This window comes from Hemiscyllium ocellatum, chromosome 45, assembly GCF_020745735.1.
Source record: "Hemiscyllium ocellatum isolate sHemOce1 chromosome 45, sHemOce1.pat.X.cur, whole genome shotgun sequence".
NCBI classification, from domain to species: domain Eukaryota; kingdom Metazoa; phylum Chordata; class Chondrichthyes; order Orectolobiformes; family Hemiscylliidae; genus Hemiscyllium; species Hemiscyllium ocellatum.
In genome coordinates, this window is record NC_083445.1 from 22,977,546 (window position 1) to 23,004,226 (window position 26,681).

Consider the following 26,681-nt stretch of genomic DNA (forward strand, 5'->3'; position numbering starts at 1 on the left):
GAGCCAAGACTGCATAAAGGCTGTTTCGTTGAAAGTTTCTAATGGGCTCTGATTCAAACTGATGCTATGCTTGACAGGCTGGGTATATTTCACAAATAATTATTCCCTTAAAATTCCCTATATTACTAATGAATGACGGAAAAGCCAAGAGAGAAATGAAGAAGAAAAACTGATGTTTAAGTATGGCAAACTAAATGAGAGTTCTTTGAATAGGAGTTGTTAAATATGGCTTATCGACAAGTCATCAACGTATCATTTGAAATGTACATGCAGAGGCTTTCCAATGTACAGTTTGAAATCATGGAGAATCATAGATTAGATTAGATTAGATTAGACTTACAGTGTGGAAACAGGCCCTTCGGCCCAACAAGTCCACACCGACCCACCGAAGCGCAATCCACCCATACCCCTATATTTACCCCTTACCTAACACTACGGGCAATTTAGCATGGCCAATTCACCTGACACGCACATCTTTGTGACTGTGGGAGGAAACCGGAGCACCCGGAGGAAACCCACGCAGACACGGGGAGAACGTGCAAACTCCACACAGTCAGTCGCCCGAGTCGGGAATTGAACCCGGGTCTACAGGCGCTGTGAGGCAGCAGTGCTAACCACTGTGCCACCATTGTTGGGTGTACATTTTCTGTTTTTATTTCAGATTTCCAGCATCCTGGAGATTTTACTTTTTACATTTTACTTTTAAAATGCTTCAGGTCTGTCCACTCCAATAATCCACATTCATCTTGGATCCTCTGCCCTGTTAAAGGTGAAATCTTGGGCTCCAAGATCAAATGATTTATTTCCTATTTTCGAATAGATAAAATGAATGCATTAATATAGCCTGAATGAATGGGATATCTCTTATTTTCTATCAAGACTGAAATAGTATGATTTGGTGAATATAATAAAATTCTCCAATTGCTGGTTCAGGTATTTGGCACGTTTTAAAAGGCAAAATGCTGTCATATACATCATTTAAATGGATCTGTTGACCTTGAATAAAGCAGAACATTACTAATAACATTAGTATATTTCCATAATTTAATGTTAATCACTTTTTTGTTTTATAGGTTCTGCATCTTAAATTCAGAGTTATAACAAAACTACAGCGAGTAACAGAATGAATCTCATGTTGGCTTTAAAATGTCAGATTCGTTCAGCATAAAAGGAGTGACAGCATTAGCTGAAAATACCTAACACATCACTTAAAGTTGAGGAAACAAGGATCTGGCACAGCTTTACTTGATTACAGGGTAGCGAGCAAAGAACTCGAAAATGGACGGGCAATGTGTGAGAGGATTGGCAGAAAGGATTAGGGAAAACCAAAAGGAATTCTGCACTTACGTGAGGAATAAGAGAATGATCGGAAAGAGGGTAGGGTCGATCAGGGACAGTGGATGGAACTTGTGCTTGGAGTCTGAAGAGGTGGGGAGGCCCGAAATGAGTTTTTTTGCTTCAGTATTCACTAGAGAGAGGGATCTTGTTGATAGTGGGAACACCATGGACCAGGTTAATATTCTGGAACAAGTTGATGTTAAGAAAAGGGCAGCACTGTGGCTAGCACTGATGCCTCACAGTGCCAAGGACCTGGGTTTGATTCCAGCCTCTGACAACCATCTATGTGGAGTTTGCACATTCTCACTGTGTCTGTGTGGGTTTTCTCTTGGTGCTCTGGTTTCCTTCCACAGTCCAAAGATATGCAGGTCAGGTGAATTGTCCAAATTAAAGTGTTCAGGGATGTGTACGTTAGATGCATTAGTCAGGGGTAAATGTAGAGTAATGAGGTAGGGGAATGGGTTTGGGTGGGTTACTCTACAGAGGGTAGGTGTGGACTTATTGGGCCAAAGGGCCAATTTCCATACTGTAGGGTATCTATGGTTCTATGATCATCTATGAAAGTGGATGTGCTGGAAATTCAGGGAAGCATCAAGATGGATAGGTCCCCAGGGCCAGATCAGATATATCCAAGGTTACTATGGGAAGGGAGGAATGATATTGCTGCACCTCTGGCTATGATCCTTGCATCCTTACTCTCCAGGGGCTAGTAGTGGATGACTGTAGGGAGGCAAATGTTGTTCCACTGTTCAAGAAAGGGAATAGGGAAATCCCTGGGAATTATAGACCAGTCAGTTTTATATCTGTGGTAAGTGTCGAGATTGTGGTGCTGGCGAAGCACAGCAGGTCAGGCAGCATCTGAGGAGCAGGAGGTTTGATGTTTCGGGCATTAGCCCTTCATCAGGAATGAGGCTTCTGGGCTGGGGGGGCTGAACGTTAAATGGGAGGGGAGTGGGCCTGGGGGCAAGGCAGCTGGGAATGTCATAGGTAGATGAAGGTCGGTGGGGGAGAAAATGTACGCCCAACAATATATGTGGTGAGAAAAAAACAGATGTTTTAGTTTGTGACCTTTCATCAGGAATTAAACATTGGGTTGGTTTTTACACATATCACCTAGCAGATTTGAAGACTTAGGCAGGAAGGACATGCAAAATCCGGCAGGTGGCCTTCGTCTGCTTAACATCCACAACCAATCTATTTGAAATTTTATGGAGGTCGGGGAAGTATCAGGTGGCCTGCCCACCCTTGGGATGCTTTGAGACTTGTAAGTGGTTAAGTAATGGACATTTAAGTCCTCATCCTGGTGCCACTGGTATGGAAAGTACACCAGGCAGAAAGTCCAGGTAGGGTTGGGGATGCTTCACATGCCACAATAAACTTTTCATCTTTTTCAATGGCTTCTTTAACCTTCCCTGCTTTCAAATTTGGTGTGATGAGGGACTGCCTGTACAAGTGGCCAGCACTGAAGTGTCTCCAGAACACTTAACGACAGGATTTCTTCCCAAGAAAGTGACAAGGATTTTGCTTTAAAGCAATTAACACTGCTCCCAGGGAAGATGGGGGCATAGTGCTGTGTAAAATCCATCTCAGAAATGTATTTATTCTATCTTCAGATGCTGACTACTATGCTAAGTGCTCTAAGCATATTCTGTTTTTGTTTCAGATTTCCAACATTGGCAGTGTTTCACTTTCTTCCCATGTACACAATTTGCTTTGATTTCCTCTATCTTCATCTTCCTGAAGGAATCTGCAGAGTAAATGCCAGCAGGCTACTTGACTATAAAACAAAACATCATTTTTGAGCTTGATTATGCATTCATTCAATTTTCGATTAGGCGTAATTGAACAGCAATTAGGCCTTAAGATTTGTCTGTCATGTCTGAGATCAGCTGACTCAATAGATTTGGCATCATACCAGAAAACTCTAAGATTTAATGCAACATATTGTTGATCCTCTGCATAACAGGCTATTGGTAGAATGCTAAGTGTGGGCAAACTTACTGTCTAGTTATTTTGTTAAAGTAACCATTGTGCATCACTTGGGTTCGATGCTAATAAACTAAAGAGTGGATAGAATTTATACAATGGATAGTTGGACTCTTCTACCCTGGGAGAGAAAAAAAAATTTCAAATACTAAGGTACATAGGTTGAAGGTAAAAGACCAGTGAACCTTACTTCTGTTGTAGGAAAGGATTATAAGAGATAGGATTTATAATCATCTAGGAAACAACAGTTTTGATTTCAGATAGTCAACATGGTTTCTTCAAAGGCAGGTCGTATCTCAGAAACTTCACTGAGTCTTTTGAGAAGGTGACAAGCATGTTGATGAGGGTAGGACAGTTGATGTGGTGTACATGGACTGTAGTAAAGCCTTTGATAAGATTCCACATATTGGGCTGTTGAAGAAAATGCAGAGGCATGGGATTGAGGGTGATTTAGCAGTTTGGATTAGAAACTGGCTTTCTGAAAATCTTCAGCATGGAGTCCGGTTACTACTGGTGAGCCACAAGGATCTGTTTTGGGACCACTGCTGTTTGTCATTTTTATAAATGACTTAGATGCAGGCATAAGTGAAAACGTTAGCAAGTTTGTAGATGATACTAAAGTCAGTGGAGTATTGGAAAGTGTGGAAGAATATTGCAGGTTGCAGGGGACTTGGATAAACTGCAGAATTGGGCTGAGAGGTGGCAAATGAGTTCAATGCAGCTAACTGTGAGGTGATTCACTTTGGGAAGAATAACAGGAAGGCAGAGTACTGGGTCAATGGAAAGATTCTTGGTGCAGAGGGATCTTGGAGTCCATGTATATAGATCCCTGAAAGTTGCCACCCAGGTTTGATAGTGCTGTTAAGAAGGCACATGGTGTGTTAGGTTTCATTGGTAGAGGGATTGAGTTTCAGAGCTGCAATGTCATGCTGCAACTTTCCAAAATGCTAAAGCAGCCTGGCTCCGAATATTGTGTACAGTTCTGGTCCCCATATTTTGGGAAGGATGTGGAAGCACTGGAAAAGGTGCAGAGGAGATTTACCAAGATGTTACCTGGTCTGGAGGGAAGCTCTTATGAGGAAAGGCTGAGAGATTTGGGTCTGTTTCATTGGAAAGAAGAAGGCTAAGAGGGGATTTGATAGAGACAAACAAGATGATCAGAGGATTAGGTAGGGTAGACAGAGAAAGTCTTTTTCCTAGGTTGATGACGTCAGCTTGTATGAGGGAGCATAACTACAAATTGAGGAATGATAGATTTAAGACAGAACTCAGAGGCAGGTTCTTCACTCAGAGAGTGGTAAGAGCGTGGAATACCTGCCAATATAGTTAACTCAGCCACATTAGGGAGATTTAAACAATCCTTGGATAAGCACATGGGTGATGATGAGAGTATAGGGGGATGAGCTGAGAATAGTTCACACATCGGCGCAACATCGAGGGCCAAAGGGCCTGTTCTATGTTCTAAAGTACATAGGTTTAAGGTAAAAGGGGGAAAGTTTAAAAGAGATGTGAAGGCAAGGATTTTGTGAAAGGGTGATAAGTGTTTGGAGGAATTGGTAGACGCAAGAGTTTTGTGGAAGGGTGATAAGTGTCAGAGAAAGTGGTAGAAACAGTTACAATAGCAATGTTTAAGGGACATCTTGACAGATCCATGAAAAGGAAGGGAATAGACGGATATGGACTATGTAGAGGCAAAAGATTTTTACTTAAGAAAGATGTGTCAGTACGTGCTTGTGGACTGAAGCGTCTGTTCATGTACCGTTCTTTGTTCTTGCATTTTGCCAATCAATTATAAAACAATGTGTTAAGTGTCAGCAGATCTTTATTTTGAACAAGAATTGATACATTTCTGAAAGTTGAAATGCTAATTTTTAGTGATATATATCAGTCTCTGTGACAGGTGATAAGAAAAAAATTAAGATAGGAACAAACTTATTTCATTTGATATGTGCCATGCTGCAATCTTCTTGTTCTCTATAACACAAGTAATTAACAATGCTAATTTCTCTATTCTTCAAATACAGTCTAGATTCTGACTGTAGCTTTGTAGCAAGCATGTGATTTATCATTAAAAATGCAATTCAATTACAGATACTAAGACTGAAAGTAAGTATGAGATTCTTTAAAAAATATTTCATTGTCCCAGTAAACTGATATGATATTAGATTATTTGTGGCATTATTTATGTATGCAAGTGTTTAGTTCTTCCCCATATGATGGAATTTTCAACAGCCTCTAGAGTTACTAGTGCCGTGACACAAAGCACTGGAGTTTAATGATGACAGAGCCTTGTGTGTGGATAAACGTGCCAAAGCTGAAGCCTGTTTCTTAGACTCACACCTAGAGAAGCAGCCTTCGACCAATTCAATTCACTCCAAATAACACTGAGTATTGGCTAAGTGGAATTAATGCAGCAAAAGTGTAGTCCCTGACCATATCCAGTAGTGGTACTGAAAACTTGTGCATCAGTTTGGGTACGCTGACACCTATTAAGCAATGGTGCAAAATTACAAAACAAAAGGCAGAACAAGCCACTCTGGGCAATTAGTCCCCCAATTCTATTAGTAAAATGGTGGAGGGTGTTGATGACAGTGTCACTTAGCTTCAAGTCTCAGTACAGCCTTTATCCAGATTTAAAAAGGAAGCTGAACTCCAGACGGGACATCAATGCGGACTTTGACCAAGTACAGTATCATGGAGCCTTAGTCAAATGTAAGTCAGTTAAAATTGGGAGAAAGTGCTCCATTAGATTAGATTCCCTATAATGTGGAAACAGGCCCTTCGGCCCAACAAGTCCACAGCACCCCTCCGAAGCATAACCCACCCAGGCCCACTTCCTTCTGAAGGGCCTTCAGAAGTCACTTCCTTCTGACTAATGCACCTATCACTGTGAGCAATTTAGCATGGCCAATTCACCTGACTGGCACATCTTTTGACTGTGGGAAGAAACTGGAGCACACCCACGCAGACACAGGGAGAATGTGCAAACTCCACACAGACAGTCACCCAAGGCTGGAATCGAACCTGAAACCCTGGTGCTGTGAGGCAGCAGCGCTAACCACTGAGCCAATGTGCCAGGCACCAGTAACAAAGACTTTTGTGGTTGTTAATAACCAATCATTTCAGACTGAGCAAGTTGTTGCAACAAATGTAATACTGATCTCAAAATAATAATTTTGTTTCTCTCTTCACAGATGCTACCTGTCCTGCTAAGTTTCTCCATCATTTCCTGTTTTCATTTCAGATTTACAGCATCTGTAGTATTTTGCTTTTACATTGTTTTGCAAGAGTTCCTCATGGCAGTTTCCTAGGTCCAGCTACCTTCATCAATGACCTTAGGTCATTAGATAGGGTCAGAAAAATGGATATTCACTGATAATTGTATAATGTTCTGTTCTTGTTCCAATTCCTTAGAAAAGGAAGTAGACCATATTCACATTCAGCAAAATTGAACAACATTCAGGAATAGGCTTATAAGTGACAAGCAAAAGTCAAGTCACATAAATGTCAGACAATGACCATCTCTAATAAGACCCTCCCTTGATATATAATGGTATCATCATTGCTGAGTCTCCTGCCATAAATATACTGGGGAGTTACCTCCTGGCGAGTTCATAGCTTAGGTATTCTGCAAACAATAACTTAACTCATGACTGACTCTTTCTCATTCCCTTCCTGTCCAAAAAAGAAACACAAATCACAAGGTAGAAGTCAGGAGTATGATGAGATACCTGTCCATTTTCCTGATGACTGTAGCTCTAGCAACATTCAAGAAATTCAACACCATTGATCAAGAAGCAGCCCATTTGATTCAGACCTAATCAACCACCTGAAACTTTAGATCTTACCTGTGGCCCAGGTAGTCTGGATTCAAGTCCCACTTGTCTGAAGTGTGTCACAACATGTCCAAAAAGGTTGATTTAAAATGACATTTGCTCTTCCACTGTGGCTGCACTGTATACTATGTACAAAATACATTTTGACAACTCTCCAGGCTTTCTTTGACCACACCACAAATAAATGGTTGGACAAGGAGTGCAAGGAGGAACACCACCAACTTGCAGGTAGTGAGGGATAAGTAATAAAGCCTTTTCCAGAGTATGCTGAGAATGTGGAACTCTTTACCACAGCAGATAGTTGAGGCAAATAATTTAGGTGTTAGATAAGCAAGTGAAGGAAAAGGAATAGAAAATTATCTTGATAAAATTAATTGAATGAAAAAGGGATCTGTGAATGCTTAAGTTGAGCATAAACAATAAATATTACCATGGCTGTGATGGGCTGAATGGCTTGCTCATGTGTTATTTTGTAAGTGTTTTTCCCATTGTATTTATCACATTCTTCCTGTGTGCACTATTCTTGACAAGATGACTGAATATACCCAAAGTGTTACGATCTTTTGATTAAAAAGTTATAAACAATTTGAAACAAATATTAAGTACTAAATAGCTGATGGATGCCACAGTTGTAAAATTGGTTGAAACATATTTATTCCTGTACTGGCACAAAAAAGGACTCAAACTCCTTTTCAAGTAGAAAATCGGAGAAATGGAGATTGACAAACTTACACTTAATTATTTGCTTGCAACAAAATTTTGAGATGATAGGCCTTAAAGTATCAATACTTTAGTAAATGATTTAAAACTGAGATGTCTTCAGCAACTTGTGTTATCTCACTTCTAACTTAATAAAATGTCCAAATGTACTTTACAGGAGCATTAGAATGTAAAATTTGATCTTGAGCTGGTTAATGGAATATGCAGACTTCTTTAGCTTTGTAGTTTATTTTCCTTTCTCCTTGTCCTATGTTAATGAAATCAATAACAAGGTCATTATATGGAGGATCAAGGGATAAAACATTTGAACTGATACCATGTCATGTTTCCTAACTCTGGAGAATTGTTTTTCTGTAAAGTTTGAATGTTAAAATGGAAGATAATCTCATTGTCTCATGTGTCGGTCATTATATTGAGTTATCACTTTTTGGGACTTTAATTGCAAACTTGTAAGTACATCAAATAAAGCAACTGCTGTGCAACTTTATGGACCTTCATGCCTGTTGACAAATATTTCACTTCTTTCAGATATTTTAGTGCATGCTGAAAATGGTGTAGGATATGGAAGATGTAGACTGTAGGGAAATAGATGGTGACATCTTGCAAAATGTCCAGATTACAGAGGAGGAAGTGCTGGATGTCTTGAAACACAAAAGTGGATAAATCCCCAGGACAGGATGTACATGTATTTAGAAAGGCAAGGACTGATTTGGGATAGTCAACATGGTTTTGTGTGTGGGAAATCATATCTCACAAACTTGATTGAGTTACGGAAGTAACAAAGAGTATTGATGAGGGCAGAGCGGTAGATGTGATCTATATGGACTTCAGTTAGGCATTCGACAAGGTTCCTCAAGGGAGACTGATTAGCAAGGTTAGATCTCATGGAATACAGGGAGAACTAGCCATTTGGATAGAGAACTGTCTCAAAGGTGGAAGACAGAGGGTGGTTGGTAGAGGGCTGTTTTTCAGACTGGAGGCCTGTGACCAGTGGAGTGCCACAAGGGTTGGTGCTGGGTCCTCTACTTTTTGTCATTTACATAAATGATTTGGATGCGAGCATAAGAGGTACAGTTAGTAAGTTTGCAGATGACACTAAAATTGGAGGTGTAGTGGACAGCGAAGAGGGTTACCTCAGATTACAGCAGTAAGATAGTATTACAGCAGTGGAATGGACGATGGAAGAGGACTTGCCATCTGAGGTAGTTTGGGCTGAGGTTAGAAATAGGAAAGGTGAGGTCACCCTGTTGGTGTTTTCTACAGGCCTCCTAATAGTCCTAGAGAAGTAGAGGATAATATTGCGAGGATGATTCAGGAAAAGAGTGAAGGTAGCAGGGTGGTTGTTATGGGGGACTTTAACTTCCCAGATATTGACTGGGAGAGCTATAGCTCGAGTTCATTAGATGGGTCGGTGTTTGTCCAATGTGTGCAGGAGGGTTTCCTGACACAATATGTAGACAGGCCAACAAGAGGTGAGGCTATACTGGATTTGGTTCTAGGTAATGAACCAGGCCAGGTGTTAGACTTGGAAGTAGGTGAGCACTTCAGGGACAGTGACCACAACTCGGTGACTTTTACTTTAGTGATGGAGAGGGATAAGTGTGCGCCGCAGGGCAAGAGTTATAGCTGGGGGCAGGGAAATTATGATGCAGTGAGGCATGACTTAGGATGTGTGAATTGGAAAAACAGGCTTCAAGAGAAGAACACTAATGAGATGTGGGGATTGTTCAAGGAGCAGCTACTACGTGTCCTCGATAAGTATGTACCAGTCAGGCATGGTGTAAAGGGCCTTGTGAGGCAGCCGTGGTTTAGTAAGGAATTGGAATCCCTTGTGAAAGGGAAGAAGGTGGCATATGTAAAGATGAGGCGTGAAGGTTCAGTTGGGGCGATAGAGAGTTATAAGGTAGCCAGGAAGGATCTAAAGAGAGAGCTAAGAGAAGCGAGAAGGGGACATGAAAAGTCTTTAGCTGGTAGGACTAGGGAAAACCCAAAGGCTTTCTATAGGTATGTCAGGAATAAAAGGATGACTAGGGTCGGTATCGGTCCAGTCAAGGATAGTAGTGGGAAGTTGTGTGTGGAGGCGGAGGAGATTGGAGAGACACTAAATCAATACTTTTCATCAGTGTTCACTCAGGAACAGGACACTGTTGCTGATGTGAATATGGAGTCACAAGTGATTAGAATGGATGCCCTGGAAATATGCAGGGAAGAGGTTCTGGGAATATTGGAGAGGATGAAAATAGATAAGTCTCCTGGGCCTGATGGCATTTACCCTAGGATCCTATGGGAAGCTAGGGAGGAGATAGCAGAGCCATTGGCCTGGATTTTTATGTCGTCATTGTCAACGGGAATAGTACCAGAGGACTGGAGGATAGCGAATGTGGTCCCCTTGTTCAAGAAAGGGAGTAGGGATAGCCCTAGTAACTATAGGCCAGTGAGTCTGACTTCAGTGGTGGGCAAAGTCTTAGAGAGAATGGTAAGGGATAAGATTTATGAACATCTGGATAGGAATAACGTGATCAAGGATAGCCAGCATGGTTTTGTGAAGGGCAGGTCGTGCCTCACAAACCTTATTGAGTTCTTTGAGAAGGTGACTAAGGAAGTGGACGAGGGTAAAGCAGTAGATGTTGTGTATATGGACTTTAGTAAGGCATTCGATAAGGTTCCCCATGGTAGGCTAATGCTAAAACTACGGAGGTATGGCATTGAGGATACATTAGAGGTTTGGATTAGGAATTGGCTGGCTGGAAGGAGACAGAGGGTAGTAGTTGATGGACTATGTTCATCTTGGAGTGCAGTTACTAGCGGTGTACCACAAGGATCTGTTTTGGGACCATTGCTTTTTGTTATCTTTATAAATGATCTAGAGGAAGGGCTTGAAAGCTGGGTAAGCAAGTTTGCGGATGACACAAAAGTCGGTGGAGTTGTGGATAGTGAGGAAGGAAGTGGTAGGTTACAGCGGGATATAGATAAGTTGCAGAGCTGGGCAGAAATGTGGCAAATGGAATTCAATGTAGCTAAGTGTGAAGTCATTCACTTTGGTAGGAGTAACAAGAAGATGGATTACTGGGCTAATGGTAGGCTACTTGGTAGTGTGGATGAGCAGAGGGATCTTGGTGTCCATGTACACAGATCTCTGAAAGTTGCCACCCAGGTAAAGAGTGCTGTGAGGAAGGCATATGGTGTACTGGGCTTTATTGGTAGAGGAATTGAGTTCCGGAGTCCTGAGGTCATGTTGCAACTGTATAAGACTCTGGTGCGGCCTCATCTGGAGTATTGTGTGCAGTTTTGGTCGCCATACTATAGGAAGGATGTGGAGGCATTGGAACGAGTGCAGAGGAGGTTTACCAGGATGTTGCCTGGAATGGTAGGAAAATCTTATGAGGAAAGGCTGAGGCACTTGGGGCTGTTCTCATTGGAGAAGAGAAGGTTTAGGGGAGATTTGATAGAGGTGTATAAGATGATTAGGGGTTTAGATAGGGTCGACACTGAGAACCTTTTACCGCTAATGGAGTCAGGTGTTACTAGGGGACACGGCTTTAAATTAAGGGGTGGTAGGTATAGGACAGATGTTAGGGGTAGATTCTTTACACAGCGGGTTGTGAGTTCATGGAATGCCCTGCCAGTAGCAGTGGTGAACTCTCCTTCTTTATGGTCATTTAAGCGGGCATTGGATAGGCATTTGGAAGTTATTGGGCTAGTGTAGGTTAGGTAGGATTCGGTCGGCGCAACATCGAGGGCCGAAGGGCCTGTACTGCGCTGTATCTTTCTATGTTCTATGTTCTATTACAACAGGATCTTGACCAGATAGGCAGATGGAGATGCTGCATTTTGGGAAAGCAAATCTTAGCAGAACTTATGTACTTAATGGTAAAGTCCTAGGAAGTGTTGCTGAACAAAGAGACCTTGGAGTGCAGGTTCATAGCTCCTTGAAAGTGGAGTCGCAGGTAGATAGGATAGTGAAGAAGGTGTTTGGTATGCTTTCCTTTATTGGTCAGAGTATTGAGTACAGGAGTTGGGAGGTCATGTTGCGGCTGTACAGTACATTGGTTAGGCTACTGTTGGAATATTGCGTGCAATTCTGGTCTCCTTCCTATCGGAAAGATGTTGTGAAACTTAAAAGGGTTCAGAAAAGATTTTCAAGGATGTTGCCAGGGTTGGAGGATTTGAGCAAAAGGGAGATGCTGTACAGGCTAGGGCTATTTTCCCTGGAGCGTCAGAGGCTGAGGGGTGACCTTATACAGGTTTACAAAATTATGAGGGGCGTGGATATGGTAAATAGGCAAAGTCTTTTCACTGGGGTCAGGGAGTCCAGAACTAGAGGGCATAGGTTTACTGTGAGAGGGCAAAGATATAAAAGATACCTAAGGGGCAACTTTTTCATGCAGAGGGTGGTACATGTATGGAATGAGCTGCCCAAGGAAGTGGTGGAGGCTGGTACAATTGCAACATTTAAGAGGCATGTGTATGGATATATGAATAGGAAGGGTTTGGAGGGATATGGGCCAGATGCTGGCAGGTGGGACTAGATTGGTTTGAGATATCTGGTCAGCATGGACGAGTTAGACCGAAGGGTCTGTTTCAAGCTGTACATTTCTATGACTATGATCCAACATCTGCTTAAAACATTCAAAGTGTACAATTTTAAAGACTATGCATCTTCCACTTCTCACTTTTTGATACTCCAACATTCTTTCATATCATTTAACAATGAATAGGGCTGAAAACAGATATTGTCCCATGTGGGAGATTAATGATACAGCGATAGGCTAAACCATTTGTACCATAAAGAAGGGAATTACATAAACAATTGGAAAAAGGTTTGAAAGAACAAGGGATTTGAGTATTCATTAGGAGTTCAGTACAGGAGCTGACACCAGTACAGGCTGTGTATGAGCTGACTGTTTCGTATCTTTGTTTTCTATATAAAGTTTTTTTTGTATCTAAATAATTATATAAAAATGAATTTCTTTATGTATATTTTCACAACATTCTTTGTCAACTATGGCAAAGTTCAAGTGGTTTGATTAAATGTAAATTTTCATGTTGCCTGGTAAGAGGACTGCCATGATGATTTAAAGGTTATTCTGGGTGAGAGCTGCGTGAGAAATAAAACAGCACAAAAAAATCTATTTTTAATTTACATATTTAAAAAATATTCAAACCAAAAAAAGTCCAGCTTTGCCTCATCCCTGAACAGTAATTAGTTTTTTTTTAAAGATCTGTCCTCATCAGTGATGCATTTCTGTGGAAGAAGAAATCAAAACTGTGGATGCTTAATTTTGACCTGCTACAGTAGGAATAGTGTGTATCAGAATGCATCGACCTTTATCCCTGATTCTGGTTGGGAATCCATGTCAATGATAATATGCATGAGACTTTTTTAAAAATGAAAACAAAATACTGGGGCTGCTGGCAATCTGAAATACTCAGTAGGACTGGCAGCATCTTTGGAGAGAAACAGTTAATGATTCAGGGTTATGTTCTTTCACTTAAAAGAAATAAAATATTAACTCACATTGTTGACACCATTGCACTATACACACACACACAGGCACTTCTATATATACACACACACATATACACACATATATGTTTGTGGGGTGAATTTGTACTTGCAGAGTTACATTGTACTTTGCTCAAAAACTGCATGAATCCATGTAAGATTCTGTTAATTCATTTTTTAGATTAGAATCAGTCTAAACATTACGGCACAGATAGCAGCACACAGGGGACTAACACCTTCAACACATTATCTGGGCTGACACCAATTGTTAAACTTAACCTGAGAATGTAACTCTTAAAAAATGTTTTGTTATTTACATATGAAAGAAGTGAAACTAACATGGTCATTCTAACAAATGAGAGACTTAACAAACAATTAAAGTTATTTTTCAATGTATAATTTCAGTTACATCACACTGTAAACTTTTGCTATAAGTTCTGTGTTTTACAGTTGTGTACTCCACAACCACCAGATGAAGGAGCAGTGCTCTGAAAGCTAGTGCTTCCAATTAAACCAGTTGGACTATGACCTAGTGTTGTTTGATTTTTAGCTACAATTCAAATTGTAGCTACTTCAACTTAACAAAGGAGCAGCAACATGCAGCCACACATACAAATTCTCAATAGTATTATTATTATTATTATTATTATTAGAACATCCTGCTATCCTAGTTGTATCATTTACTAGAAAGTTCTGCTTTATATGTCTTTGGTAGTGCACAGCAAGAAATTTCTGTTTGTTTCACATCAAAATATTTGTTGATGAGGAAAGATGTGGCATTATATTTTAATATTGTGAAATTTAATATTTTGAAGTGATTGTCTAGCTCTAAGAAAAAGATTCAGGACATTTCAGAGTGTACTTGCAATAGAATCAGACAGACAGGGAAAACATTTCACCATATTTTAGCTGACTATATATACAACGCACATCTTTAAAAAAAGGTTGGTAAAACAATGATACCTGTCATCCTGTTTGGTTTTCTGTGCACGCACATGCCAAGTCCCTGTAGACTCTCTGATAGCTTTGTAGATTGGGAAATTTGTCTGTAATGCAAAGAATTCTAAGAAGAAAGCCTACTTAAGCACATCTCTGTGCGGTACTATTGCCCCATGGGATGCTGACTTGAAAATTGCTACCTGTACTTGAAATGAATTGGAACAAAACAAACTCCCCTGCAGTTTGCTGTGACGCACACTGAAAATCTATGCTGTCTTTGAAAAGCCCAAATGAATTGTTTTATTAGGCATCAGTATTTAAATGTCTGCTGTAAATGTGCCAGCAAATGGAGATGAAGATAGACAGAGAGCTGGATCTGCATGTCCCTTGTGCCATCTAAGGTGGTCTGTGCTGTGCCTAGCTCTTCCTTTGTTTTTAAACAATACACCTTTAAAATGTGTCAGAACAAAAATGCTGTCATTGAGCCGATTTCAAATTATAAATGGAAGATGCTATGAAGATTTGGTTCTTAATTGCCACCTAATTTGCATAAGTATGCAAATTAATAACCTCTCATGAATAGTAATTTCTCATAAGGTTTTTAAGATCTGCTTGAAAGTAACTAATTAAAAGCAGTATTTTGTCTGATCTTGACTAAAGTGTGCATTAATGCATGTGAATATATAAAAGGTCTATAACTTTTTCTGTTTAAAATAGCTAGTTTTAGGCCAGTAGAAATCTAGTTGTGGTCCTTTGACTGTTCTTTCCTGCTATCTTAACTTATATTCAATGCAGACGAAAGTGGGTATTGCAGATGCTGGAGTCAAGATTAGAGTGGTGCTAAAAAAGCACAGAGATCAGGCAGCATCTGAGGAGCAGGAAAATCAATGTTTTGCGCCTCATCAGGAATTATATTCAATGCAGTAGTAACAAATTTTGTGTGTTTACAAACCATCTTCCACATATACTTGTATTATCTTCAGTAATGGAATTTGTACCAAAATGTCATTTGTACAACTGCTGATGGGCCAGAGGGCCTACCCCTGCTCGTTTTTCCATATGTTCTCCGTATAAAGTTATAGTTTAAATGATGTCAAGAATTGTGTTAGTTCAAGCAGTATTTTCTCAGAGGACCACTCCTAGTACCTTATCATATTTCTCACTTCTGCCATTATGTAGGACCAGATAAGGGTTGTTTGAGATAGTCTTCCAGTCCTCCTTGCCTTTACTGTGTTTTGGGCTTAGGGGCTTATCTGGTGATCACTGTAGTGAACAGACCACAGTAGAGTGTCTACAGAAGTAGTACAGTTTTTGGATAACAAGAAGATCTGTTCCATGACAGCTATAAGTCATAGTTATTGTCAAAGAGTCATACAGCATAGAAACAGACCCTTAGCTCCAACCGGTCTCTGCTGAACAAAATCTCAAACTAAACTAGTCCCATCTGCCTGCTCTTGACCCATACCTCTCCAAACCTTTTTCCATTCATGTACTTATCCAAATGTCTTCAAAAGTGCTTTACATGCAACAAATTATTTTAAAGTAGCATAACTTTCATTAGATAAGTAATCAAAACAAACATCTTGTATCCTGCAAAATACTTCACATAACTATAAAATAACCATTTAATAAGAATTTAATGATATTTGTTAAGGGGGTATTCAGAAAACCCACCTACTCTTCTTTGAAAAGTGCCATGGGATTTGAGCATCGATCTGAACTATAAAAATCAGCAATCAGAGCTTTGCCTTATTATCTATCTAAAGGATGACAATTCCAATAGTTCTGCAATACAATAGGGAATGTTTTGTGTTTTCTTGTAAGTGCTCATTCTTGGTTGTCATGAATGGACAGCACAGTTGTCAGTGGTTAGTATTGCCTTGTCACAGCAACTGACATGCGGGTTTGATTCCAACCTTGGGTAATTGTTTGTGTGGAATTTGCATGTTCTCCCTGTGTCTGCTTGGGTTTTCTCTGGGTGCTCCGGTTTCCTATCACAGTCCAAAGATGTGCCGTTAGGTAGACTGGCTATGCTAAATTATCCATTCAGTTCAGGAATGTGCAGGCTTGGCGGATTTGCCATGGGAAATGCAGGGTTCCAGGGTTAGGGTAGGGGGAGGTGGATATGGGTGAGACGCTCTTTGGAGGATTGATGTGGAACCGATGGGCCGAATATCTGGTTTCTACACTGTAGGGATTCCACGATTTGTTTGTATTAGACCTTCATGGAGTTCTCATGCTAATGGTGGTCTGTAGGAAATTCCAGGACACAGCAACAATGAGGAAATTGTTGTAGGAATATGTTCTAGCTGATTTATGACTTGAGAGTTAATGGTCCTGCTCTTGTCCTTTTCACTGATAGAGGTTGCAAGGCAGATAGATGCTGTGGAATTTACTTTGGTGATTATTTTTATTGCAAAAATATACTTTATTCATAAAAATGATCTTTCTGTACATAAAGTACTAAAATAGTTTTGTGCAATCTTTGCAAAGACAATGGAATTTGACATTCGTCAGGGCTTGGAGATAGCGAGGACTACAGATACTGGAACGTCAGAGTCAATAAAGTGTGGAACTGGAAAAAGCACAGCAGGTCAAGCAGCGTCAGAGGTGCAGGAGAGTCAGTTTGGGACCTTTCAAGAGGGCTTCCCTACAGTTATAAACAATGGCATTTTATACTCATACAGGATACTATTTATATTCAATTGAGGCATTTAGAAGGTCTGATAACTGAATGGTACCTCCATTATACAAAAAACTTTAGGTGGTGGTATTTCCCCACTGCGTCTTGTCAGCTGCCCCAAGCTTTCATGCATCCCTCAAAATGTAGTCTTGGATCTTAGAATACAGTAGTATGCAAAATTGGTCGAGGTCAAGTATTTACTCTGGAAGACCAAAGAACATCTTTCACTGATTTGATGGCCTTCCAAGTGCAGCTGTAGTGATTGTAACATAGAACATGAGTTCCCTGATTGAAACTGTTAATCTGGTCCAATCAGAGAGTCATAAGGCATTGGAGCAGAAATTAAGCCATTCAGCCCATCGAGTCTACTCTGCCATCCAATCATGACTGAAAGCCCTGGCTGACAGATCTAAACAGATGTGTCAAACATCCTGTTCACTCTGATAGCTGACTCTGAGAGAGCTGGGTCAGTGTCAAGGACTCTCTATGCATAAGTAAAGAGTGACTTAGTGACGGGATACTAGCCTCTGTGAGTTATTTCATAGCTAATGTTTGCCTCTTTATACATCCAGGGGACATCCCATAGAACACAGGACTGCGTCACAGGTCTGTTGGGTTGAATCTTGCCAAAACCCATCTATCTCCACACTTACTTTGCATAGGCATATTCTAGAAGGAAGCATGTAAGTTTGTTGTTCCCCTTTGGACATTTTGAGGACAGCATGCAATGGTGCAGAGAGTCCAGACATGCATGAAGGATCTGACGGGAACCTTCTCACCACCAGCTAAGGCATGTCTTGGTGCTTGTTGGAAAGTTCTGGCATTGAGGCATTCTATCAAATGACTTTGACAGTCTGCTTAAGGAGCTAGATGACAGGGTCAACCCTGTCCTTTTCCCGCAGGGTATGTTGACCACTACCTGTGGGAGTTGTGGTCAAAAGTGTTTTCTTTTGCAAAGTGGCGATACAGAATGATAAAACTATTTTGGAGCATTCTGCGGCAAAGAGGTCAGGCCCATGCTTTGTGACACTGGGGATAGATAGAACATTACTATATAGTGACGCTTAGTTTTTGCATACCAAGAATCAATGGGCAGCTTGATGCAGCGATGCACAAAGGTGGCCATTAGGATCAGGGTGACATTGGGTACATTCCTATCCCGATTCTCTACAGAATTGTACATCATGTCCCTGTGGACAGGTCTGTCTTTGACCTACAGATGAAGTGGAAGATGGCCTGGGTAACTGTAGTGGCACAGGCTCAGGTGTCTGCAGTAGTAGAGGCTCAGGGAACAAGCCAGACCTGTGCTACACACATACAACACCGAGAGTATCCCACACCTGCTGACCAGATTTTTATACACAATGGAGAGGGAGTGATGCTCCAATATGCCCAGTTCCTGTCAAATCTTAGCGATACGATTCTCCCAAGTTTTGACACTTTTCCGATCCATGTACCCGGCACCTTCAGATAATCTGACCTGATGGTAAAAGGGATAAAGGATTGGTTGTCCCAGTTCCCAAAGAAGCCTCATTCTTGCCTTGATTTACCTTGGCTCCTGAGGCTAGTTCAAACTGGTTGCAGATGCTCATGAGTCTACATAGTGACAGTAGGTTCTAGCAGAAAATGGTGACATCATCCATGTACAGGGGGGTTTTGATATGCAGGCCTCTACTGCCTGGAAAAGTCACCCCTCACAGAATCGCATTCTTTCTAATGGACTCAGCAAAAGACCGTACACAACCCATCAACAACACATCCTTGCCCAACTTCAGATCTGATCAAGAAGCTTTCTGATTCCCACCCATTGGTGGGAACTGATCTGCAGTACAGTCAGTTCTGATATAACACAATACTTCCGTTCTGGTGCTTTAAGAAATTGCACAGTAGTCGCATCATTTAATTAATGGGGCTGGAATTGAGTTACAGCTAAGGAAAGTTCGTATTCTATAAATAACCATCTAAATTCTCCAATCGTGTTCCAATTCGCATTGAAGAAACACACACTATAACAGAACAGACTATACTGATGTTGGTGTAGAACAGTTGGATCCAATTGCAGATTGCTACATGCAAGATTGTACATGGTGTAACTGCAGTACACTGGTGGGCGAGTGGGATGGCGAATATGGTGGGGGGGGGGGGGGGGTGGTTGGCCGACCGATTTGGGAGTGGGCATGATGTTTTAACCTGCAGCAGGCTTGAAGACCAGGTATACTGTCCTAACGTGAACATACAACTTCTTCACTCTTGTGATTAAGTTTGCTTCATCATCAGAGGAGTCTGCAATCCTCTAATTGGATGTTTTCCATGTAAACCAAGTTGGGATTCTAGCTTTAAATGTATATGCAGAAAATATTTGCAACCTAACATTTACATATAAAGTTAAAACAAACTTAAGACTGACTGACAAAAGTGAATATTTAATGCTTACTTGATGGATAATGCAGATTTCCTTGATGTTCTGCTTTGTACACAGATTCTGATATCAAGGTTTTGTGAATCCTATTTGTTTAAAGCTAGGTTCCATTGTACATGAATTAAAAGTTACCTAATAAATTTGATATCTGTTTTATTGAAGGGGTAGTAGTCAGAGTAGTTTTTATTGCAGAATGCCTTATGGAGATTAACTTTGTTGTGGAACTTAATACTCAAGATATGAATCTTTAGGAAAATAATGCTTTGTAGCCTTAATCAGACTCATCTTCTTACATGGATAGATAGGGTAAATAGACAAAGTCTTTTCCCTGTGGTGGAGAAGTCCAGAACTAGATGGCATAGGCTTAGAATGAGAGGGGAATGATATAAAAGAGAACTACGTGGCAACTTTTTCACACAGAGGGTGGTACGTGTATGGGATAAGCTGCTAGAGGAAGTGCTGGAGGCTGGTACAATTGCTACATTTAAGGGGCATTTGGATGGTATATGAATAGGAAGGATTTGGAGGGATATGGGCCAGGTGCTGGCAGGTGGGACTAGATTGGGTTGGGATATCTGATCAGCATGGACGAGTTGGACCGAAGGGTCTGTTTTCATGCTGTACAACTCTATGACTCTATGCATGAACGGTTGTGGGATTTTCTGCAATATTGTCTCCCATATAGAATGGACATAGACTTCATTTTGATCTAAGCGATCAATTAAGAGGCAATTTGATTTTAAAAAGTATTTTACATCAATCCCTCCCCTCTATCAACTTAGGAAATCAATTTTTTTAGGAATTAAAGTTGTGTCAACTTTCATCATGTTTGACAGCTAACATAATTATGGGGGTTAGATCTGCTGCCCAAAGACACATGTACATTTAAGTAAAATATGCTTGTGGGCTGAAGTTGTTAAATAAACCTACTTGCAATAGGGCATGAGGAAAATGGGGCTTTATTTTGAAAGTCATTTCCCCTTAGAGTCTCTTAATACAAATGAGGCATATTTACAAATGATAATCTCATGTCACAAATTAATGAAATTAATTAATTCTACTCATGGAAAACTTAAAGTGCATATTGTTACAATGCGGAGGTTGAACCCCTCTGCTAATTAACCTCAAACACTCAGAAGAAGATCACCTCACCTTGTAATCTGTTAAAAATGTGTGCATGAAAGAAGATTCCCCCATTTCCACTGTACAAATAAAAAGTAGCAATTTATTAGTTTAACCCTAAACACTAACAAAACTATTAACAGACCACTTTTTCCCTAACAAACTACTATTCCTTAGCTGACCACAATTCTATTACTATGTTGTTCCAATAACACAATTAATAATAATGGTAAATTAGCACTTAATCTCTTGCAGTCCAAACAGATGGTCTTCTTTTCTTCTTCCAGCCTTTCTTCCTCCAGCCTTCCTTTCTCTTCCCGAATCTGCTGGCTTCTTCTGAGTCGTGTTCTTACTTTTTCCTGCGAGTAATTTTAGCTATCAAATGCCCATAAAGTGTTCGTTTTAAACAGATGGTGATTTCTTTGAAAGCTTTTCATGTTAGATGGGCAATTAGCTATCTCCCGAGTTTCAAACACCAAATTCTTAACATCACTGTATCAGGCTGTAAATACCATCAGTTTTTAAATTCAATTGGCTTTGAACGGCTGAGTTTGATTTAAATTTGACTTGTTCAAATTCGACGTGTCATCAAAACAGCAGCAAACCTCAAGTATTCATTAACAAATGATACATGCTTGCATTTTAGAACAGTCTGTCTGCCACAGCTGCTTACAGATTCCCTTCTCTGCTGAACTCTACACTTAAAGAGCACTTTTCCTCTTAAAATGACCACACTCTACTTTTCAATTTCCTATTATGCTACCAAGCTTTGTCACAGTATCAACAGAGAATGGATAGTTTGGCTAAACTGCTTTTAAGTATATAATCAAATCAACAAAATACTTGCAATATTAAGAGAACCACGTAGTTGCAGGGAATCTTTCCAAAGATTAAACATTTAATCTGATTTCTTGTTGTAATGTTATTTTGACTATTCACATAGCCAGGTCAGGGTGTTAAAGAATTTCTGTACCAGCATGTAAACTTTTCATTTAAATGCTTTTGTTTAATGGCACTGAAAGTTGACTGCTGAGGCCGCTTTCTCCTGATATATGGAATATACTAAGTATTGTGTTTAGATCTGACTGGTATTAAAAACACCAGACATAATAAATTTCACTGTTAAATAAAGGACTAATTGTTCTGAGTGGGAGGATGCCCTGTTCTAAAAAAAAATGTAAAAAATACATATTTTTAATCAAGGTCCTGCATATCATAACTGATTGGCCAGTCCATGGTGCACAATAATATGTAGAACATAGACGCAGAGGGCCATTAAGCTTTACAAGCCAGCTCTGCACATGGCTGCACATGTACTTCAATACCGTTTTCCTGTGCTAATATCATATTTCTGGATATCATTAGAATCTAGAAATCTAACAATCTTTGTCTTGAATGTACATGAATGAGCTTCATTCTGGGATAGAGAATTTCACAGTTTCACCATCCTTTGAGAGATGACGTTTTTTCTTACTTAAGTTCTAAATGGCCTCCCCTTTGGTCTGAACTGTGTCTTCTGATTCCAGACCTTCCAGAGAGGGAAACATCCTTTCTGCATCTATCATACTCTTTGAAACTTTGTAATTTGCAATGAGTTCATCTCTCATTCATCTAAAATCGAAGTCGTTTCAATCTCTCCTTAGGACAATCCCACCATTCCAGCAATACGTCTGGTGAACCTCTACTGCACACCCTCTAAGGCAAATTTATCTAAAACTGCAAACAAACTGTGCTGTGAGCTGTGGTTTCACCAAGATTCTATATGATTTGAAGCAACATATTTTTACTCTGGTACTCAAAACTTCTCGCAATAAATGCCAGCACATGATTTGTCTTCCTAATTGCTTGCTGAACCTACATTTCAATAGGTTGTACTTTGTTGCACACTGTTATGGTGTGGAGTACATTTTTGCTGTTTCCATGCAATTTAGTTGGGCTTAGTGGTACTCTCAAATATCCACCAATTTCATTCTCTGCCAGGGAGTTCAAATTCATTAAAGTGAATAACCAAAATTACATTTTATTTTGTGTATTATACACTATATGACATATGGTGGATTGACCAGTCTTCTTTTCCTCACTGCCAAAGTTGCATTTGCATTTTGTCCTCCAACAAACTGGACCGGCATCTTCCATTTAAAAATTCTTTTGTAAGCAGATTCTGTTGGATGTTTTGGTAAGCGTTGCTTTTAGTTTATTAGAACAAAGGTTATCTACTTCATAATATTCTGATTTTGATATTGATTGAAGTGTTGAGTATGTTCTTGCAGCTGTTCCCTCCACAGTCAAAATTTTGACTGAATGTGTCTTGAACTGGGAAGACGATTATATGTTATGCTCGTTTTTAAAGAGATTTTCGCCACCATGGCTGCAGGGATTCTGTAATCCTAATTATGCCAACACAAAATTCTGTAAGTTTTGTCCTAATGTTTAGATTTTTATTAATTGCATAACTACCCGGGCAATATTTAAATCATGCAATGATTTTACATTAGAACAAATTCATATTTTGAATTTGATTTTGCATGATAAAATTCTCGATTTACGTGGAGTGTATAGATGTATGAAATGGTAGAAAATAAAACACTCTTTGTTTCTGGCTTGTGCTATCACTTTATATTTTAAAAATGTTTGAGAAGAACCAGACTGCCAAGCTTGTAGAAAGCATGAACGATAAATAGGCCAGTCTAATATAACGGTGAGTTCTACCTAAATGCCCACGCAGCAAATACTAAGTAAGGGACAGGAGTATCATGTAATGCCTTTTTTCAGCATAGCTGATCAACGGTGCAAATTGAAGGTTACTTTAGGATTTCAAAGTTGTGCTTCTGATTGGTTAACCTGATTTGATTATTGAAACAAGTATGGGGCCTGAAATGTTGTTTGTTGAACCTTTTATAGGTTTCAACATTCGTTTCTAGACAATCTTCATATAAGGTACTGATAATGAAGTTTATAAGTTTGTGTTGCAATAGTATTTGACTTGCATGAGTATTATGGCCATGGAAAATATATTTTCAGGTATTTAACTTTGAATTTAAGCTATTTTGTTTCAAAATCTATCAGACTGTCTATTCTTTCAAGTTTACTGTCTATTAATTTTACTTATGAATAGAAAATGACCTCTGCTACTCCTTTTAAAAAAAAATCATGTGGTGCTTTGGCTGAATTGATAAGATCTTGCCCTTGCTTTCAAACTCTACTCAGATTTGAATGCACTGACCAGGCTGATTCTACAGTGTATTTCTAAGGGAAAACTGTGATGTTTTAGGTGGGATTAGATTAGATTAGATTTCCTACAGTGTGGAAACAGTCCCTTCGGCCCAATCAGTCCACATCAACCCTTCCAAGAGTAACCCACCCAGACCCATTTCCCTCTGACTAATTGACCTAACACTATGGGGCAATTTAGCATGGCCAATTCACCTGATCTGCACAGATTTGGACTGTGGGAGGAAACCAGAGCACCTGGAGGAAACCCACAGAGACACAGGGAGAATGTGCAAACTCCACACAGACAGTCACCCAAGGCTAGAATTGAACCTGGTACCCTGGTGCTGTGAGGCAGCAGTGCTAACCATGTGCTGCAAAGAGGCTCCAGTGAGGATATTAAATAGAGATTCCTTTCCCCAATATAGCTTGATGAAAATTCATATATTATACGTTATTGAAGAAGAACAGGGAGCCTTCCTCATGCACTCAGAAATATTCATCTGTATTCACCACTAATACAGATCAACTAACCGTTTCTTCCAGGACACCTTGATCCACTCTTCCTTTACTTCCAACATCCCCGCACAGTCCCATGGCACCTTCTCTTGCAATCGCCAAAGCTATAACACTTGCCCATTTACCCCCTCCCTCCTGAGTATCCAGGGGCCCAAACATAACTTCCAGGTGTAACAGCACTTCACACAACCTTGTCTACTGTATTCGCTGCTCACAATGCTACATTGGGGAAACAAAGCAAGACTGGGTGATTGCTTCACAGATCAGCTACATTCTGCCCTCAAAAATGACCTGTGCTTCAGTTCCCTGCCACTTCAACACACCACCCTGGGCAATATCTCTGTCACATGCTTGCTGCAGTACTTCAGCGAAACTCAGCATAAGCTGCAAGATCAACATCTCATTTCTTGCTTGGTGAACCTGCAGCCTTCAGGACTCAATATCGAGTTCAATAACTTTAGGGCTTAAACTTTCTTATGTCCCAGCCCCCACCCCCATACAGAAGGCCTTGTGATCACAGAGTCTGCTATTACACACAACCTATTGTCAGCCACTAAGTCTCCATTAACAGCTATTCACCCTCCTAGCCAGATCATTGTCCAATCCTTTCTCTGTCCAACTGTTCTTCTCTCTCTATGGGCTTTATCCCTACCTATTGTTTACTCCTTACCCCCTCCCCCACCCTGTTTTCCACATTAAAATTGGCATTTTCCTAGCTAGTAGGAGAAAGTGAGGAGTGCAGATGCTGGAGATCAGAGCTGAAAATGTGTTGCTGGAAAAGCGCAGCAGGTCAGGCAGCATCCAAGGAGCAGGATAAGCTCATGAGATTCCTGAAGAAGGACTCATGCCCGAAACGTCGATTCTCAGCATTTTCCTAGCTACCACCAGCTCTGAGGAAAGGTCATAGACCTGAAACATTAACTCTGATTTCTCTTCACAAATGCTGCCATAAGTGCTGAGCTTTTCCAGCAAATTCTGTTTTTGTATTCTGTTTATCTTGTAATTTATTAGATCTTGCTACCTCAAAACTGGCTCTTGTACTTAGCTTCATAATATGACTACAATTGAAATAAGTCTTCATTTATGAAAGACTTAATAATATCATGAACATAAAAGACACTCTAAGTGCAAATTTTCTTAAAAGAACAGATGTATTGGTATCAAATAATATACAGTACAATGCATTAATAATTTTGCCACTAGTATACTCTGTGTTTCTTACAGACCACAAGGTTTAATTGCTGTAGCTTTTTGGGTCAATAAGACACTGAATCCTATTGAACCATTAGAGACTCTCTTGCCTTTTCAGCTATTGTGCAATGAATGAATCCCAGTGCTAAACCCCTCCTTTCCTCTGCTTCAGCCTACACCTTTTCATAACTCTCTGTTCCTCTGACTTTGGTTCCATTTACATTACTTTTCTGAACTCATCACTGGAAGCCTTCTTGGAGGTCTAGTTGTCTCGAATTCCATCCAAGTATTTCTTTCAGATTGCTTCAAAGTCAGCCCATTGACCAAGCTTTTTGCGGCCCTGCTAAATACCTCCTTTGTGGCATTTTTAAAATTTACCTCTTTGAACCACCTTGGATGCCTTCTCCATGACAGAAATGCTGCTGCTGATGTATGTTCCCCAATTCACAATTCTGTGCAGAACTTTAGGCCTCAGAACCGGTGTCAGTTTTAGGAAAAAAATCACTGATTAATATTTACACAGTCATAGAGGCATACAGTTTTGAAACTGACCCTTCTGTCCAACTTATCCATGCTGATCAGGTTTCCTAGACTAGTCCCATTTGCCTGCGCTTGGCCCATATCCCTCTTAAAGTTTTCCTATTCATGTACCTGTCCAAATGTCTTAAATATTGTAACTCTCTTTGCATCTACCACTTCGTCTGGCAGTTCATTCCACATATGCACCACCCTCTGTGCGAAAAAGTTGCCTTCAGGTTCATTTTAAATCTTTCCTCCCTCACCTTAAACAATGCCTCTAATTTTCAACTGTCTTAGCCTAGGTAAAAGACTTTGGCTATTCACCTTAACTATGCTCCTGTGATTTTATAAACCTCTATAAGATCACTGCTCAACTTTCTGGGCTCCAGGGGAAAAAAAGTCCCAGCCTATTCAGCCTCTCCTTATAATTCAAACCCTCTAGTCATGGTAACATTCTTGTAAATCTTTTCTGCACCCTTCCAGATTTAATAATATCCTTCCTTTAGCAGGGTGACTAGAATTGTATGAAGTACTCACCAATGTCCTGTACAGCTGCAACATGATGTCCAAATTTCTATATTCATGCTCTGACCAGTGAAACACCTTCTTCACCCTGTCTACTCATGTCGCCACTTTCAAGGAACTAAGCACCTAAACCTCAAGGTCTCTTTGTTTGATAACACTCCCCAGGGC

The 26,681-nt window shown here is 40.1% G+C and overlaps 1 protein-coding gene across 2 annotated transcripts in view; it reads left to right on the forward strand.

Annotated features, from left to right (window-relative positions):
- pbx4 (pre-B-cell leukemia transcription factor 4) overlaps positions 1–26,681 on the forward strand; it is a 610,007-nt gene that overhangs the window by 292,744 nt on the left and 290,582 nt on the right. The gene's annotated exons all lie outside the window — the stretch shown is intronic.